Genomic DNA, 16067 nt, shown 5'->3' on the forward strand with positions numbered 1-16067 from the left:
CATGATTGGGGACCTTTTGGTGTATGGTTACAAAACTGCACCGAGTAGAACTCATCTTGTGATCCCACTTTCTATATGAATGTGTCCAATGCCCTTTCTGCTAAGCAGCATTTAGGATGGTTTGCAGCAGGTTTTAGTGACCCCCACCCCCGGCCTGCTCTCGCCCATGATAACATGCTATTTCCTCCCCAGCGTCATTTATGGAAACTAGCCACCTCTTACTCCAGTATTGATAGCCAATGGAAATTATTCTGGAACTAAAAATTCTTCGACTTCTTACAATTTTATATGATACAGGCCTATAATCTTTCTACCTGTGTTCATTTCTCACTTGTATTAATGGTTGACCCTACAGTTTTAGTTAATGATACCATATCCTCCACTGACTGCAAGCTGTATACTTGCTTAAATGACAATGTTACTTTTATTTTAGTCAAGATAGGATTATGATTTTGACCCAGCGACATTTGCTCACATACATCTCCCCTGTGGCTAGAGGACCTGTACAAGGACAAGTAATACGCTTTTTTAAGCAGATGCTGAAGAGTCGGCAGTGCACATGTGGACTGATTGTTGGAGGACTGGTCGGAGTGATCGCCTTTGCTAATACCACAGCGGTATCCGGAGCCTCATTGCCAAAATCTGTGCAAACACATGATTTTATGGTGTAATGGCATCAGGACTCCTGTAAGTTATGGCAACCTCAGTTGGAAGTGAACGCACATCTTCCAGATGAGGTAGAAGCCATTCAAAGAGGAGTGTTTTGGCTTGGACAGAAATATCTGGCATTACATTGATGACTGTTTTTTTTTTTTTTGGCCAGTCCTGGGCCTTGGACTCAGGGCCTGAGCACTGTCCCTGGCTTCTTCCAGCTCAAGGCTAGCACTCTGCCACTTGAGCCACAGCGCCGCTTCTGGCCATTTTTTTTTCTGTATATGTGGTGCTGGGGAATCGAACCTAGGGCCTCGTGTATCCGAGGCAGGCACTCTTGCCACTAGGCTATATCCCCAGCCCTGATGACTGTTTTTGACCTGTGATTGTAACTCGTCATGTTTGTGTAACACCTTACAAATATAAAGCCTCAAAATATAAATGGAACAATATACAAATGCTTATAGATGGAACCGTCATGAATGGTTCTCTAAGTGAACAAAGTTTATGTAGGGAGGTATTTGAGGCTTTTTAGGAAAAGTAACCGAATGCCTCTTCTGTGGATGAGATAGCCCAGGGACAAGCCAAGACCTTAGAGGGATTAGACCCAAGGGGATGGTGGCGAAGTATTACACACAGTTTAGGAAGTGCTTTTATTGCCTTAATACATATGTAATGTATTTTTTGCTTAGGATACTGTTACATCCTTGGAGTAATGAAGTGCTTTGCTAAGAATAAATCTTCTGTCATTTTGCTCACTGTACTGAAGCTTACACATGAGGCGGTTGCAGAGAAAATAAAGGGGGAATTGTGGTGGAGTGGTTCTCTGATGTGTGGTTACCTCAACTTCAGCAAACACCTGTTGATGTCCTGGGAAGGCCAAGGGCTCGGGGACGAAAATGTGCTCTAAAGCACATCTGCCCTGGATGGTGAGCCTGACCAGATATTTAAGTTGTTCTTGGAAGATTGATTTGCAGCCGCTCAAGTCTAAAATATGATTGTTAAGATAGGACAGACCAGACAGTATCCATATGGAAAAATATGGCCAGGTTTTGACAATTCGTTAACCTGTTATGTTTAATTTTCTGAGTTTTACTTTTGAAGTTAAATACTGCCTCAGCCAGGAGCGCCAGAGCCAAGGAGGAAGCTGGCTCTGATTAGTCACAGGAGCCTAGATCTCTCATGGCCCTGAGCGCCGGAGTCAGTAAGCTCAGAAGAGAGAGCAGCTGATCTGGCGTTATACCCACAAAGAGCAGCACAGCCAAGAGCAGAAGCGGCTCCAGTCCCGAACTGAAGGCTGCTTGTCCAGGACGTACAAGCGGAGCCACGGTGGACGCTGACACTGGCTTTTCGCCAGCAATGGCTTCTGGTGCAGGGTGGGGTCTGAGCACAGGAGGCAAGCTGGAGCATGGCTCCACCTCTCCACAACCCACAGCTGCTTCTTCTGCTTCCACACTGGCAGCCCTGGCTCCTTCAGGACTCTGCAGCAGAGCCTGTGTGGCACGTGGCTCCTCCTCCACACACGTTGCTTTGGCTCCCAGAGGCCCACAAGCCACATGCAAGGCTGAAGTGGCCTCTGCCTGGGCAGCTGCTGGAGCTCCTGCCACGGGGTTGGGGGCCACATTTACTGGTGTAGAAGAATGTGGCTCTGAGGTTGGGGTGACACGGACCACTGGGGCTGCTGCTGGAGCTGCAGGAGGAGACCAGATTTTTGTTATGATTCCTTTGTTCTGAGTCTGTGAAAACTCCCACCACAGCCTCCTCCCTGAGTTTTCCCAGCATGGGACCTTCCATACATCCTATGGCTCCACTTTGCTGTGCCCACACTGTGTTCAGGTTTCTCTTGCTTCTGGGCTATGGCTACTTTTGGAGCATCCTCCCACTGCTGCCCTGCACCTTCTGCCCCTCCACAGGCCGGGTTTCAGTCCCAGGCTCCTCACCAATAGCCTTGCCCTGGCTGTACTCCTGGGTCCTCAGGTGTTCCAGTACATGAGAGAAGTAGCAGTCGATGTCACAGCCATTCTTATGGCGTGAAATGTGAAGCAGAAGCCGCCGGAGAGAGGCACGCTGTATGGGACAGAGGAAGTCCCCCGGGTAGGCTTCCATCCAGGTTTTCAGGAGGCAGGAGATGGCACTAGAGGCAGATGGGTGGAAAGCAGATTCTGCATCAAGGCTGGAAGCTTCCATCATCTCCTTCTCACCTCTGTGATTATCACTGATATTGAAGAGAGCAGCCCATCATAACATCAGCCCTTTCTGACTGTGCTGCCAGTTGCCAGCCAAGCAAGGCCAGGTCTGCAGGGGAACTGCAAGGACAGGCTCCAACTAAATGCTGGCAGCAGCTCTGTCTTCTTGTGCAAGTTCTACCACCTTCTTCCTCTAGATGTCAGACACCTAGAACCCTCCTGTTGTCACTGGCATTCATATGGCTTCTGCCCACCTCCACACAGTTCTACTTGTGTATGTGCCATACTGAGGCCTTGAGTTCTCATAGACACTGCTACCAGCCTCACCGGTTCTGACCCACAACAGGTATCCCTGGGCCTCCTCAGTAGCTCATGGTGATCTGGGTAAAACTTCATGTCCTGGCCTAAGGAAACGTTGGATTCACACAGGGCTCAACCCTGAGACCTAGTCTCAACCTGTGCTAACAGCCCCTATCTTCATCTTTCTGTAGATGAAGCCTCCGAGCCCAAGCCCTGGTGACAATCTCTGGAGTCGGGGCTCCTGAGTTGTCCCAGTATCCCCTCTGCAGGCCCAAACACATACACATTGTCTCCCCTATGGAGACATATGAGTCCCATGACCAAAGTCCACTCACTTGCAGAGCTGCTCTGGAGTGATGTCATCCTCTCTGTGGTGGGGGAGCTTGTCTCTCCGTCCAGAGGAGCCTATGGGCTCTTCACAAGTCCTGAACCTGTAGATGATTTCAAGCATCACTGGACAGCCCAAGACAGCCAGCATAGTCCAGTTCTTCTTCCACTGCTAAAGTCAATGCCTGGATATCAGCTGCTTCCTATCTCTGCATGGATGAGGACAATCAGTTCCTGCCATGATCACCCCATGAGACCCGGTGCCTTCCTTTTGGCCCCAGCAAGCCTTTCTCTGTCCATTTCTATGTTGAAACCCTCTTCCTACAGGGAATTAGTTTTCTTCTTGCTGGAGAGAGACAGAGGGTTTTCTGAGGCCAAGGAGAAGCAGAGTCCTTGGGTGAGAGGCTAGAGCCCTAGACAGGACACTGCAAACATAAGCAGGGTCCAGAATAGGCCAGGAATACCATGCAGGATTCACCTGGCACTGGCAACTGCCAGTGAGGGGGTTGAGGTAGCACCCTACTGCCAGGCTCCCTTTTCAAGGCTCCCACTGTAGCTGAGGTGTCCTATCATATCTCAGCTTCTGGGGCTTCTTCCTGATCTCTCTGTCCACTTCCACAAACAGAAGAGTAAAATGCACAGACTCCTCTAAGGCTGCGCCTCTGGTGTGCACAAACAGTCTTGAGAAAAATCCCATCAAGTTGAGCAGAGGCACATTTTTCTTTCCTGACTCCTCAGCAGAGGCTCGGTAGAGACCGCAATATTTTCTTGTGTTGTAGAACCTTGCCCTACTCAGCTGACAAAAGCCAGGACTTTGGGGTCAGAAAGGAGTTTGGTAGTTCATGGCACTCTCCCTTTGTGCACACCACCTCCAAGGACCCTGACACAGAGAAACACTAGCTGACTGGACTTGCCAAGAGGCTCAACTTCCTCTTCAGAGCTGAACGTCAGGACGGTGACCATGCCAGCAGCCTGTATGACTCAGTGCGCGTCTCTCTGTAGGGAGAGATCTGGAGCTCACAGGGCTGAGGAGGATGCTGGGATTTTACCTGTCCAAGTAAGACAAAGATATTTTCCAAGGTCTGAAGAGCATCTGGAACCCCATAGCAGTTAGCACAGCACCATCGGTGGCAGGAAGACAAGAGACATGGAGTGCACTCACAGGCATGAGGCACAGTTTACAGATGAGGAGGCAGACAGAGAGGGCCAGAGCCCCAAGAGAGATACCCCCCCCTCCGCCCCCCAAGCAGGGAATGCTGTGGCACATCCTGAGCTAGAATTGGTCTGCTAGGAAGTGGTAGGTTTCCCACAGCTCAGCAGTCATTGCAGTCTCAAGACTAACAAATGGCACTACAGAGGTTGACAGGACAGAGCCTGCACCCACAATCTCCTCAAGGTTTGCTGGAGAGTTGCATGTTGGCCACCAAGGAAAAGCACCTCAAATGAAATCCCAAGTAGTTGAAAAATATGATGAGTGGCTGAGAACCAGGTCACATTGACTTAGAGCAAAGAGACCCAGCCTTGCCTGACTCTGTTCACCTTTGCCCTCACTCCACAGTGTAGACAAGCAGAGGGTATTCACACGGTCCCAGATAGGACCCCTGATGAGCTAGCTGGAAGATGGGAAGAGGAACTGGGCCCAGCAGAGCCAGGCTGCGGTAGAGTCCACAGTAGAGTGGTGGGCAGAAGTGGGTTATGTAAGTTTGGGCTCTGCACAAGCCCGCCTATATTGGGACCTGGGACACTGTGGAGTCCCAGGGACCAGGAACAGGACTGCCCAGTGGGGGTCCCAGGCTCCCCAGGACACTGTGACTTGGGAGGCCATGTGGGGCTGAGGCCTGGCTAGGAAGCCCTATGCGATCAGAAGCTGTTGGACTTAGGATCTGATGATCACCCACTTCATCCTACAGGTGCTGACCAAGGGCTTCGCTCCCTGACTGGGAATATTCTTGGATGATCTTATGAGGATGGATAGTACCTTTCAGGACATCCAGGATGAGGGTGTCAAGGCCCAGGTGGGGTCCTGGAGCTGAAGGAAAATCTCCCCTGAGTGTCCTGAGTTCTGCCCTGCTGACAGGTTCAAGGCCATCCTCTGAGTTCAGTCCTAGCCCCCTTGACCAGGTGACCCCCAGAGCTCCCTAAACAGGGAGTTGTGTGCACAGATTCTAGCTGGACATAAGGTCCCTCAAGGGAGAACTATGAGACCAAATTAAAGGCTGGCTTTTTAAGGACTAACAAACTTTGGCATAAGAACAGCCTTTATTTCTGAAGTCACAATCCAACCTGGCCTCATGCCAGGTGCCCAGCCCTCCTCTCAATGTTGGTTCTCTTCTTGTGTGTGCACCCGATCCCCTCGGTCCAAGCGACGCTGGCAGGGATCCTAAGGAATGAGGGACCACAATCTAACTCCATTACCATTTCCATTCCAGGGAAGAACACATACGATGACACTGATTGAGGTGAGTGCCAGCAGCCTAGACAGGACAGGATGGGCTGGGTCAACAGGTGGTCTCACATGCCTGACCAGCTGCCCTTACTGCATGGGTGCAATGGAGCAGAGAAAAGGTCCTATTCACGATCAGGTAGGATATGAGGTGGCATCAGGGACAATTCCCTTTCTCTCAATGTGAGGAAATATTTCTGATTCCTTTTATCAGCCCTGGGGTGGGCTTGTTGGGGCAGATCTGTGGAGGTTTAGTTGCCAGAGCATGAAGACAGGTCAGTCCCTCCGATAGCAGCCTAAACCTGTGCGGGCCAGCCTAGCCCTATCACAGTTCTTCTGCACTTCCTGGGAATTGTGAGTGGAGACAAACCATCACAGTAGAGGGCAGAGGATGCAGGTGCTATGGGACAGGCTGGACAAGGACCTCACTAGAAGACACGTGGTCGAGCTGAACTGGGAAGCATTGTTTCTGAAAGAGTCTCCCCCAGTGATGTAATGAAATAGAAAGGGAATATCATTTGAATTCTGTCCATACCATTGATGAATGCTGCCCCTTCATGCTCAAACAATCTACCCTAGAACACCAAAAATGATATGATCAGTCAATGGGAGTGACAGCAAAAGCACCCTTTTAGGAGCATAGTCTTTGTATCAAAAGAGAATTCAGAACAGAATAAGATGAAATAGATGAATAGAATAGATAAGAAAGAGCTAGGGAGATGTCAGAGAACACCAGAAAGTTCCACATCTTCTCTGCAAATGTATTCCTTTTCACAATTAGTGGAGCACACCCAACACCTTTGAAGGAAGACAGACAGAGACAGAGAGTCTTTGTGAGTCACAGAGAGAAAGACAGAGATAGAGAGTCAGATGGACTGAATCACACAGGGGCACAGAGCAAGCAAGCAAAAGGGGGAAGAGAGAGACAGGCAAAGAGAGAAAGAGAGAGAAAAAGAGGAAGAGACATCATGTATTTCACGCCCACAGGCTACTGTGCTAACTGTCAGTAGCTCTGTTTTCTTTGTACTGAGATGAAGACACAATCAGGTGATTAGCCTAAAGGATCAGCATGGATTGTGCCTAACCCGCCATCAAATGTCTGCTAACTTCCTGCATGCTTCCCCTTGTGCAGTATGCCAGGGTTCCCTTCCTCAGGAAAGGGAGTCAGAGCCATAGGGAGGTTAATGGACCTGACTGAAAACCCAAAATGTGGTAGGGGTTGAGTGCACTCTAGAAATGGTTGAAAGGAGACTCAAGGGCAGAGGAGACTAGAGAGAAAGAAGAGCCCTCAGGAAAGTCAAGTCCTGCTGAGTACTTGGAGCTCCCTGGGCTGGAGAGCCTTGGAATGCTTGCTGTGCAGGTGGCCTGAGTGCAGGCCTGCCTGCGGTGCTCCTCACAGTCCTCCTTGTTCTCAGTAGGACAGTGCTCCTGGGAGATGCTGTGCATTCTGGAAAGCCAGCATCTCTTGAAGACTTGATCCTTCAGGCAGCAGGGAGCACAGGAGGGGAATCCCTGTGCCATGTCCAGGCAGAGCTGAATGAGCTGGAATGCCAAGTTCTTTGCTGAGAAAGACAAGATAGAGTGGAACATTTTGCCTTCCCAGCCAGAGGGCCCAGGCCCTTGGGGCTCCTTCCCCTGGGCTACAGGGATGGCGGTCCTCTCCCTCACATCTGGTCTCTAGGAGCTCCTCAAATGAATGGCTTGGCCCAGTCCCCATCACTGCTGCTGACTGAGCTTTCTGTTCCTCTCCCATCAGAGCTGAGGATCCCTGATGATGCAAAAGTGTTTGACACCATCAACTCATTGGGCAAATAAAATTTCATTCTCCAGAAGAGGACATTCTCCCAGATTGCCAAGACCAAGAGTGGAGAGGCCTTCACCTGTTTTCTCTGGAAGAGAAAAGCACAAAACCCGTAAGAAGGGCTCCAGTTGTTCTGGCCGGCCAGAGGTTTACCCAATGTAGACTACAATGACCAGGGCCACATTTCTCTTCTGTTAACCTTCAATCCTGAAATCACTCAGAATCACTTCTCAATAATCTCCTCAGAAGTCAATAAGACAGTAACAATGTGGCCTCAGCAACAGGCCAGCTCCCCTTGACCTCCCATCTAGGACATATTCACAAGCCTTCCTATTCAACCCTCCTCAATGCTAGAAAGACAGTTGCAATTTGTCTCTGACCCCTCCCCCCATTCCTTTCACCTCAAATCCAGGGCACAGAAAGGATCACTTAGCTGAAGAAATGAATGTAGAATAAGTGAATGAGTTCCACTGAAGATGCTGGATTTAAAGCCATTATCACTTTTTCAAGTCATTATTACTGCTTTCTATAGATGCTGATCTCACACCAAAGCCCTCAGCTCCCCTCACCCACCATCACAGCATTTGCAGAAAGGTGAAGTCAACACTAGAAAATGTCCTCAACTTTATGGGAAGAAGACTTGACCTTAATTTATTCCAAACCATTAGGGCATGTGATTATCTTTTTTTTTTCCAGTCCTGGGGCTTGAACTCAGGGCCTGAGCACTGTTCCTGGCTTCTTTTTGTTCAAGGCTACCACTCTACCACTTGAGCCACAGCTTCACTTCTGGCCGTTTTCTATATATGTGGTACTGGGAAATCAAACCCAGGGCTTCATGAATACGAGTCAAGAAGCACTCTTGCCATGGGCTGTATTATCTTAACAAATTTCTTAATCGGATTCTCAGTTTCTCTGGATATGATTTAGGATTTCATGAAAACACTAGGATTAAGCTATATGTCCCACACATAATAGGCATCCAATGATTGGATACCTGAAGCCAAGGTGGAATTAGCAACTATTTATTGGGCAACACAGAGTAGGGTGCTTACAAGCTTAATATCTAGATTTAAACAGGAATATTCTTCCACTAGCTGCCATTAAGCAAGACCATTTTTGGATTCCTCAGTGTGCTTGTCTGAGAAATTGAGATAATGCTAGATTCTAATTCCCATGACTGTTATGAAATTTCAACACCATAAAAACATTTGGACCTGCTACCTGGAATGTCTGCCACCTGGTAAACACCCAGAAAATATGTGTTTGCTATCTATTATACTATTAACTGTTCCTAATGTTGAACTATTATTGTTGCCAAATATATATAGTGACCACTTGAGCTTCAGATTTTTGAGACATGACTTGTATGAGGGCTGAGAACAGATGTTTCATTTTACTTTCTAGAGAAAAATGACATTGTCTCCTAATGAAGAGCGTGGTCATGCAAGGGAATATGTCCACAATAGCTGGGTGCCAAAAACAGTTTTATGAGTCAGATCAATAAAGAAAGCACAGGGGTATGTGTTTTGCACATTAGGGAAGACATCTCTTTCCCTGGGTGTGTGCAGCTCTTTGGCGAGCTGGGATCTGGCAGGAATTAAGCGCCTTCTCTGTGGCCTCCTTAGCAAGGTGACTGTGGGCAGGGCACAACCTGCCAAACTGCACACAGCAACCTTGCCAGACATGTGGGAAAAATAGTCAAAAATAGCTATTACCACCCCTGCCATGGGCAAAGCTGGCTGTTTGGCCATTTTTGTTTTACAGAGGTGATAAGGATTGAACTCAGGAACTCCTGCTTTTTTTTTTTTTTTCTAGTCCTCAGGCTTGGACTCAGGTCCTGAGCACTGTCCTTGGCTTCTTTTTGCTCAAATCTAACACTCTGCCACTTGAGCCACAGCACCACTTCTGGCTGTTTTCTACATATGTGGTGCTGAGGAATCGAACCTAGGGCTTTGTGTATATGAGGCAACCACTCTTGCCATTAGGCCATATTCCCAGCCCCCAGGGCCTCCTGCTTTCTAAGCAAGCATTCTATCAGTTGAAGCACAATTCTGGCTACTTTTCTTGTTTCTTCAGGTTAGTTATTTTCAAAACTGTTCTTTCTGCTGGGGCTGTCTGAACTTTGATCCCCCTATTTGTGTTTCCTCCTGTCACTGAGGTCCGGAGACAGACAACCCACCACTATGCTCTGCCATTGGTTGGTTTGAGGTGGAGTCTCCCAAACTTCTTAGTGCCCAGAATGGCTTTGACTTGTAATTCTCCAATTTCTGCCTCCCAAGCAGTCAGGATGATTAGCTTGGCCCATTGCAACCAAGCTTCTACGTTGCTAATCTTTTTTTTTTTTTTATTAATTCCCAACACAATATATGTGCCTTTTCAGATCAAATAAAAAAGGAAAGCATAAACTAGTATTTCTCAGCAACTATATGATAACCCCTGCAAATAAAAAAAAATCTTATCAAGCACATAGAAAATGTGAGCAAGAGTATGCTCCAAAACTTCAAAAAGGTTTTAAAGGAATCTTTTCTCCCTTTCTCTTCTCCATTCTCCTCTCCTTTCTTCTCTTCTAAGGTGGTATATAGGTGTGTGAGAGTATGTATAGAGTACTCACCAATCAGAAAAATAAAAAGTAAGGCCATCATGAACATCATTCCTCACTTCCCCTTCTTATACTAGAAAACAGTGGGGCTTGTAAAAGCTTCTGTTAGATTGGGAAGAAAGGGATACTAGTAAATAGTCTCCTGAACACTGTGTATTTGGTACAAACATTTTAAAAATAATATTGTAGTTGTCATTAAAATTTTAAATATATATACTTAAAGATATTTTTATCTGTGTAGAAGAAATATACTATGAGCAAATGTTACTTATAACATTGTCTTTTCTTCTAGATAAAAATAAGTGGTATAGAAGAGGAATGTTTGTAAGAGTGGTGCAATTGATATTCTACATAAAGGTAACACTGTTTTTTGTAATAAGAAATTCATGGCATATTTGAGAGAAAAGTGAGCTCCAGAATAAGATCCAAGTTTCTGTAAGAAGATTATATATAGGCATATGTAACCTATATGTCTCTCTCTGTATATGTAATCTATATAATCTGTTAAATATATTCATTAGTGCCTAGAGAAGTGTATAAATGGATTCATGTAGAAAAAGAGAAGTGATTACAACTGGAAAGGATAGGAAGAAAAACACACCATCACGTTTGCATGCCTTTTTTGCTGATAATTTCTTTTACAAATTACTTTTGAAGGCAGTGAAGCAAGAAACATGTTAAAATGAGCTCAGGGCAGGGACACACCTGTTCCTGCCATTGCCATGTCTCTGGGCTTCCTTCTCAAGGCCTCTGGGCTCCTGATCTTTCCAATCACAGCCACTAAGGCTGGCATTGGATGCGAAGCCTCACGGGTCCTTCTCCCCAGGGATAAGCTTGGACAGTGGCACACACGAGACTTCAAGCTAGTGAGAAGCCTGGTACTCGTGTAGAGGCAATGTGATCAAACCTCAGTGTACAGTATTTTCCTCAGTCGTGTCCTCGGCCTCTGCCAACAAAAGTGCCACTGAAGTCTGGGATGTTCACCCATCCACTCTTACTTCATATTTTTCTCCCATGCTGGTCAACTCCCTCTGTCTTTCCTGAGTGGGTGATTCTCTCCTGCTGTCAAGACAAGACCTGAGAACACACACTGCCCAAGGGGAAATGGAAGCACTAATCTCCTAAGGTGTGTATTTTCTCTCAGAGAGCTGCGCCCCACAGCAAGGAAGTTTCTGGACCTACTGGGAAAATCCTCCATAGGCTTTCTGTAGTTTCTATAGGGAGGACTCTCCCAAAATTGATCCTTTGTATGATGATGGAAGTTTGTTATTGATTTTGTACAACATCTCTGTCCTCTCCTGTCCCTTCATAGTGTCCCTTCCATCATCGTCATCTACCCTGAGTTCCATCCTCATTATTAATAAAAAAAAGACAAAACAAGTAAAAAGAAAATAAATAAAATTAATGCACAGAACTATGAGTGACCTGTACAGTCAAGACTAATGCCTTTCAGAGAAAATTTCCCTTAGTCAGAGAAATAGTGAATGAAATTCTGGAGAGCCTCAGCCAGTTGGGAATGCATTCATGAGCAATTTATGCATTTTTAAATACAGTGCAATTCATGAGCAATAAGAGTTAGGTGACTGAGAAGGCATCCCTGGATATGGTAGCCCAAATCTCACACTTGCCTTCCTTCTTCAGGGGACCAATGATGAAACAGGGACTCCTGGAGAACAGCCTTACTTGTTGTACAAGTAGCTCCTGTATTTTACAAAGGTCCCTTGTCAGTGATAGTGAGCACGAGTTCTATAGAAATTTAAAACAGATTCTCTATTTCAGAGTACTTTTTAGGGATCTTCACATTGATAGACACATCTGTTGTTGTGGTTGTTGTTGTTTTAAGAAAGCTTCTGTATGAAAAAAAAAACAACAAACAACGAATAGGTACCTTTTTCATTTCCCAGATGAAGATAGTGATTTTCCCAAGATTTTAGAGAAATGTCATGGTAAATCTGAGAAAGAGTTCAGAGGTTCAACTTTCTGGGCCAAGGGCCAGCCTTTTATAAAGCAAGATTTTGACCTTCCTATTTCCTTCCCCACCTACACTCCATTCTTCTCTACCCATACGTTCTGATGTGCTGGGCACCAGACTGTGAGTCTGATAGGATTGTCTCTGCCAACCACGAGGAAGAGAGGACGACTCCAAGGTTCCAGACAGCCCGCCCACCCTCTGGTAGCTTCCGAGGCTGCCTCCTGCCTCGTGGGAAGCCTTGCCACAGAAATGCCCCCAAGTAACAGATAGGGCTGACTTCCAAGCTGAATGTCCTCTTTTCTGTGCCTGTCCTGAAATCCAAGATGAGAAAGTGTTTTCTAAACTATAAACTCACAACCAGCTGATGCTGAAAATTTTCCAAAAAGTTAAAAAACTTAGATAATTCTTTGCTTCTCTTATATGAAATTAGACATTGTTATTCATTTTTATCTGCACAAATGACAATTTCATATAATAGTATATTATAAACTTTTGAATACAATTGTTCCTCAGTATCCATGGGAAATCAATTCTAGGATTCTCCCATAGAAATCAGTATCTGCAGAGCCTTAAGTCCTTTATATAAAATGACAGTATATTTCCATGTAACTTACAAACCATCTCCTACATATTTAAAACTCATCTCCAGATTATTAATATACTGATTAGATCTCTCATTATTATGTGTGTGGAATTTAGTATAGTGGTCAGCACACAGCAAAATTCAAGTGTTTTTTTTTAACTTTTGAAACAAATTCAAGCATGTTTTTTGTGGTATTGGAGTTTTGAACTCAGAGATTTGCATTTTCTAGGCACGTGCTCTACTGCCTAAGCTATAGCCTTAATCCTTTTTACTCAGATCATTTTTAGGTAGTCTCTCTCTTCTTGCTCTGGGTAGCCTGGCCTATGTTCCTCCTACTTGTATTTTCCACCATAGCTGAGATAATAGTCCAACACTGCTCAGTAGAAATAAGATCTCATAAACTTTTATAGCCAAGGCTGGTCTTGAATCATGGTCTGTCCTGTATCTACCTCCTGAGTGACTAGGTGTGGTGGCTCATACTTGGCTTTCCAGCATTTTTATTACTCAATTGGTTAGATTCACAAAGGTAGAATTCCTAGACATAATAGAAATAAATAGAAAGCTTTATTTAAAGACATCTACTGCAATGTTTTCCTAAGTAGTACATGTGCCCAGAAATAGATATTATTGATTACTACAATAAGCCTGAAATCAGCCTCAGTTCCATTACTAGTTCTCTCTCATTTGTTACATGTGAAACAGGATAATGCAGAAGGAGACATGGTAAAAAGAGGAGAGGCTTAGATAAGAGATATATGGAAATGGAGAATCTTGACATTCATTCTTGTAAAAAAAATGTGAATGGTTTGAGAAACTTTTGGGTGCCAGTAAGGTATGAAGACTCTGAAAATTGCTGAACCAAATGAACTCTGATATTCCTTTCAGCAGGTAGATTCCTTGGCTATGTAGTTCTATGCAGGTCTATTACCCTAAATAAGATGTTTTGGTTTAGTTGAATGGGTAATGTTATAAAGGGATTAATAGAATAAACTTTTAGATCCTGATAAACATGATTTAAAATCAAATTTTACCTTTATCAGCTGAAACTGTCCATGCTTCAGTTGTCTACTTTGAAACAGATAACACAATAATAATTGCCTCCTGGGGTATAATTATAAGATTTACATATGACAATGCGTCCAAGGTTCCTGCTTCAAAGTAAATTAGCTTATGGTGATGGTAATGATGTCAGTGAAAATGAAAAAAAATCCATATCATGTAGAGGAAATTATGAAGCATTTTATCAGCACCATGTGTTGTTGAATACAACAGTCTATGGAAATAATCCTCTTTGTTCTCATGGTTAACAGATGGACAATACCAACTAGACCACTGTTTCCCAGTTTGTTCTCTTGGGCATTTCTACCCACACAGAAGAACAAATTCCACTCTTTCTTCTCTTTCTACTCATGTATACAATCAACCTTTCTGGAAATTTTGCCATCATCATGCTAATTATCTCTTCTCCTCGCCTTCACACCCCCATGTACATCTTCCTTCGTAACTTGGCCCTGGCAGACATCTACTTCACCTCTACCACAGTCCCCAAGATGCTACAGAATATTTTCTCCTCTACAAAGACCATTTCTTACATGGGCTGTCTAGCCCAGACTTATTTCTCGGTTTGCTTTGCATCCATGGAAATCTTCCTCTTGGCTGTGATAGCCTATGACAGGTATGTCGCCATCTGCCATCCTCTGCGCTACCCCACCATCCTGACAAAAATGCTGTGTGCAGAGCTGGTTGTCATGTGCCATGTTCTCTCCCATCTCCATGCCCTGCTGCACACCCTTCTCATGGGCTGGCTGATCTTCTGTGCAGACAGCAGGATCCCTCACTTCTTCTGTGACCTCTACCCTCTGACGAAGATCTCCTGCACCAGTACCCACCTCAACACCTTGATGAGTCACACAGAAGGTGTGAATGTCATCAATGGAGCCCTGGCCTTCATCCTTGCCTCCTATGCCTGTATCATCTCAGCAGTCCTCTCCATCCCCTCCGCCAAGGGAAAGTGGAGAGTCTTCTCTACCTGTGGCTCCCACCTCACCGTCGTGGCCATATTCTATGGCACCATCATCTGGGTTTACTTCCGGCCCCCTTCCAGATACTCAGTGGCCAAGGGGTGCATTGTGACAGTCATGTACACAGTGGTCACACCCATGCTGAATCCCTTCATCTATAGCCTGAGGAATGGTGATGTCCAGGGGGCCTTCAGAAAACAGATGAGAAGAATATATGTTTCTTTCTTCGGATAAGATCTCACAGAGAAAGTTTTGGTTATTAACTTAGTCTCCAGAAAACATTTTTTTAATCTCACAAATCTCTCTCCTTCAGAACATTCCAGAAATATATAAATTAAGTACATCTCATGGATTTCCTCATCAGACACTCTCCTATGATACTTCTTAAACCAAGGTTTGTGAAACAAAATAGGACTACCTTATACTTCGGATGAAATGGAAGCATAGCTTTAACCATAATCAAGCACCAGATTCTGTGGGCCTGCACTTAAATAACAACAGAGGTTTGGTCCACGGAGTTTATAGAAAACAGCAGCAGAAATCAATCCTGGCTGATTCACACAGGAAATGAGTTTTGACAATGGCTATGGGAGCTCATGAATTGTGAAGATTGGGGACCAGACCAAAAAGTGGACAAAAAATTCACTAAGTCAGGGCCACTGTCAAAATGACACCCCTGACACAGACTGATGAAGACACCACTGCACTCTCCAAAATCTGTGCACTGCAAATTAAGCTCCCACCAACAGTGAGAGCCAAGAGCAGTTAGTCACTGGGCACAGCCCTTGCTGACCTGAAAATTGCACACTTACCACCTCCAGAGTTACTGTCCACATACTCTTTATCCCTGGAGATTCGAAATGGGTGGTACATGTGCTCTCTGCCATGGAAACTGGGAGAGCAACCCCCGTGCTTCTATTTTCTGGAAGTTTTTGTGAAACAGGTATAAAAGGGACACAATAGCAATGTCTTCTTGATGGGTCAGAAGCTATGGATGCCCCAAACTACATATTATGTTAACTCTCTAACTATATGTTCTTAGATTAACCATTCAGGGGATACCATAAATTGTTGTCTCAGCATGCTGTTGGTCTTTTCTGGTCATGGAGAATAGGTTCAAAATACAGTGTTTCCAATGAAATATCAGACTCATGAGCATAAAAAGAGGAAAAAGGGGGGGAGGT

The 16067-nt window shown here is 45.2% G+C and overlaps 1 pseudogene; it reads left to right on the forward strand.

Annotated features, from left to right (window-relative positions):
- Window positions 1–14172: 14172 nt before the first annotated feature.
- On the forward strand, window positions 14173–15117 carry LOC125353102 (annotated as a pseudogene).
- Window positions 15118–16067: the final 950 nt, after the last annotated feature.

The sequence above is a fragment of the Perognathus longimembris genome, chromosome 1 (genome assembly GCF_023159225.1).
Source record: "Perognathus longimembris pacificus isolate PPM17 chromosome 1, ASM2315922v1, whole genome shotgun sequence".
Classification (NCBI taxonomy): domain Eukaryota; kingdom Metazoa; phylum Chordata; class Mammalia; order Rodentia; family Heteromyidae; genus Perognathus; species Perognathus longimembris.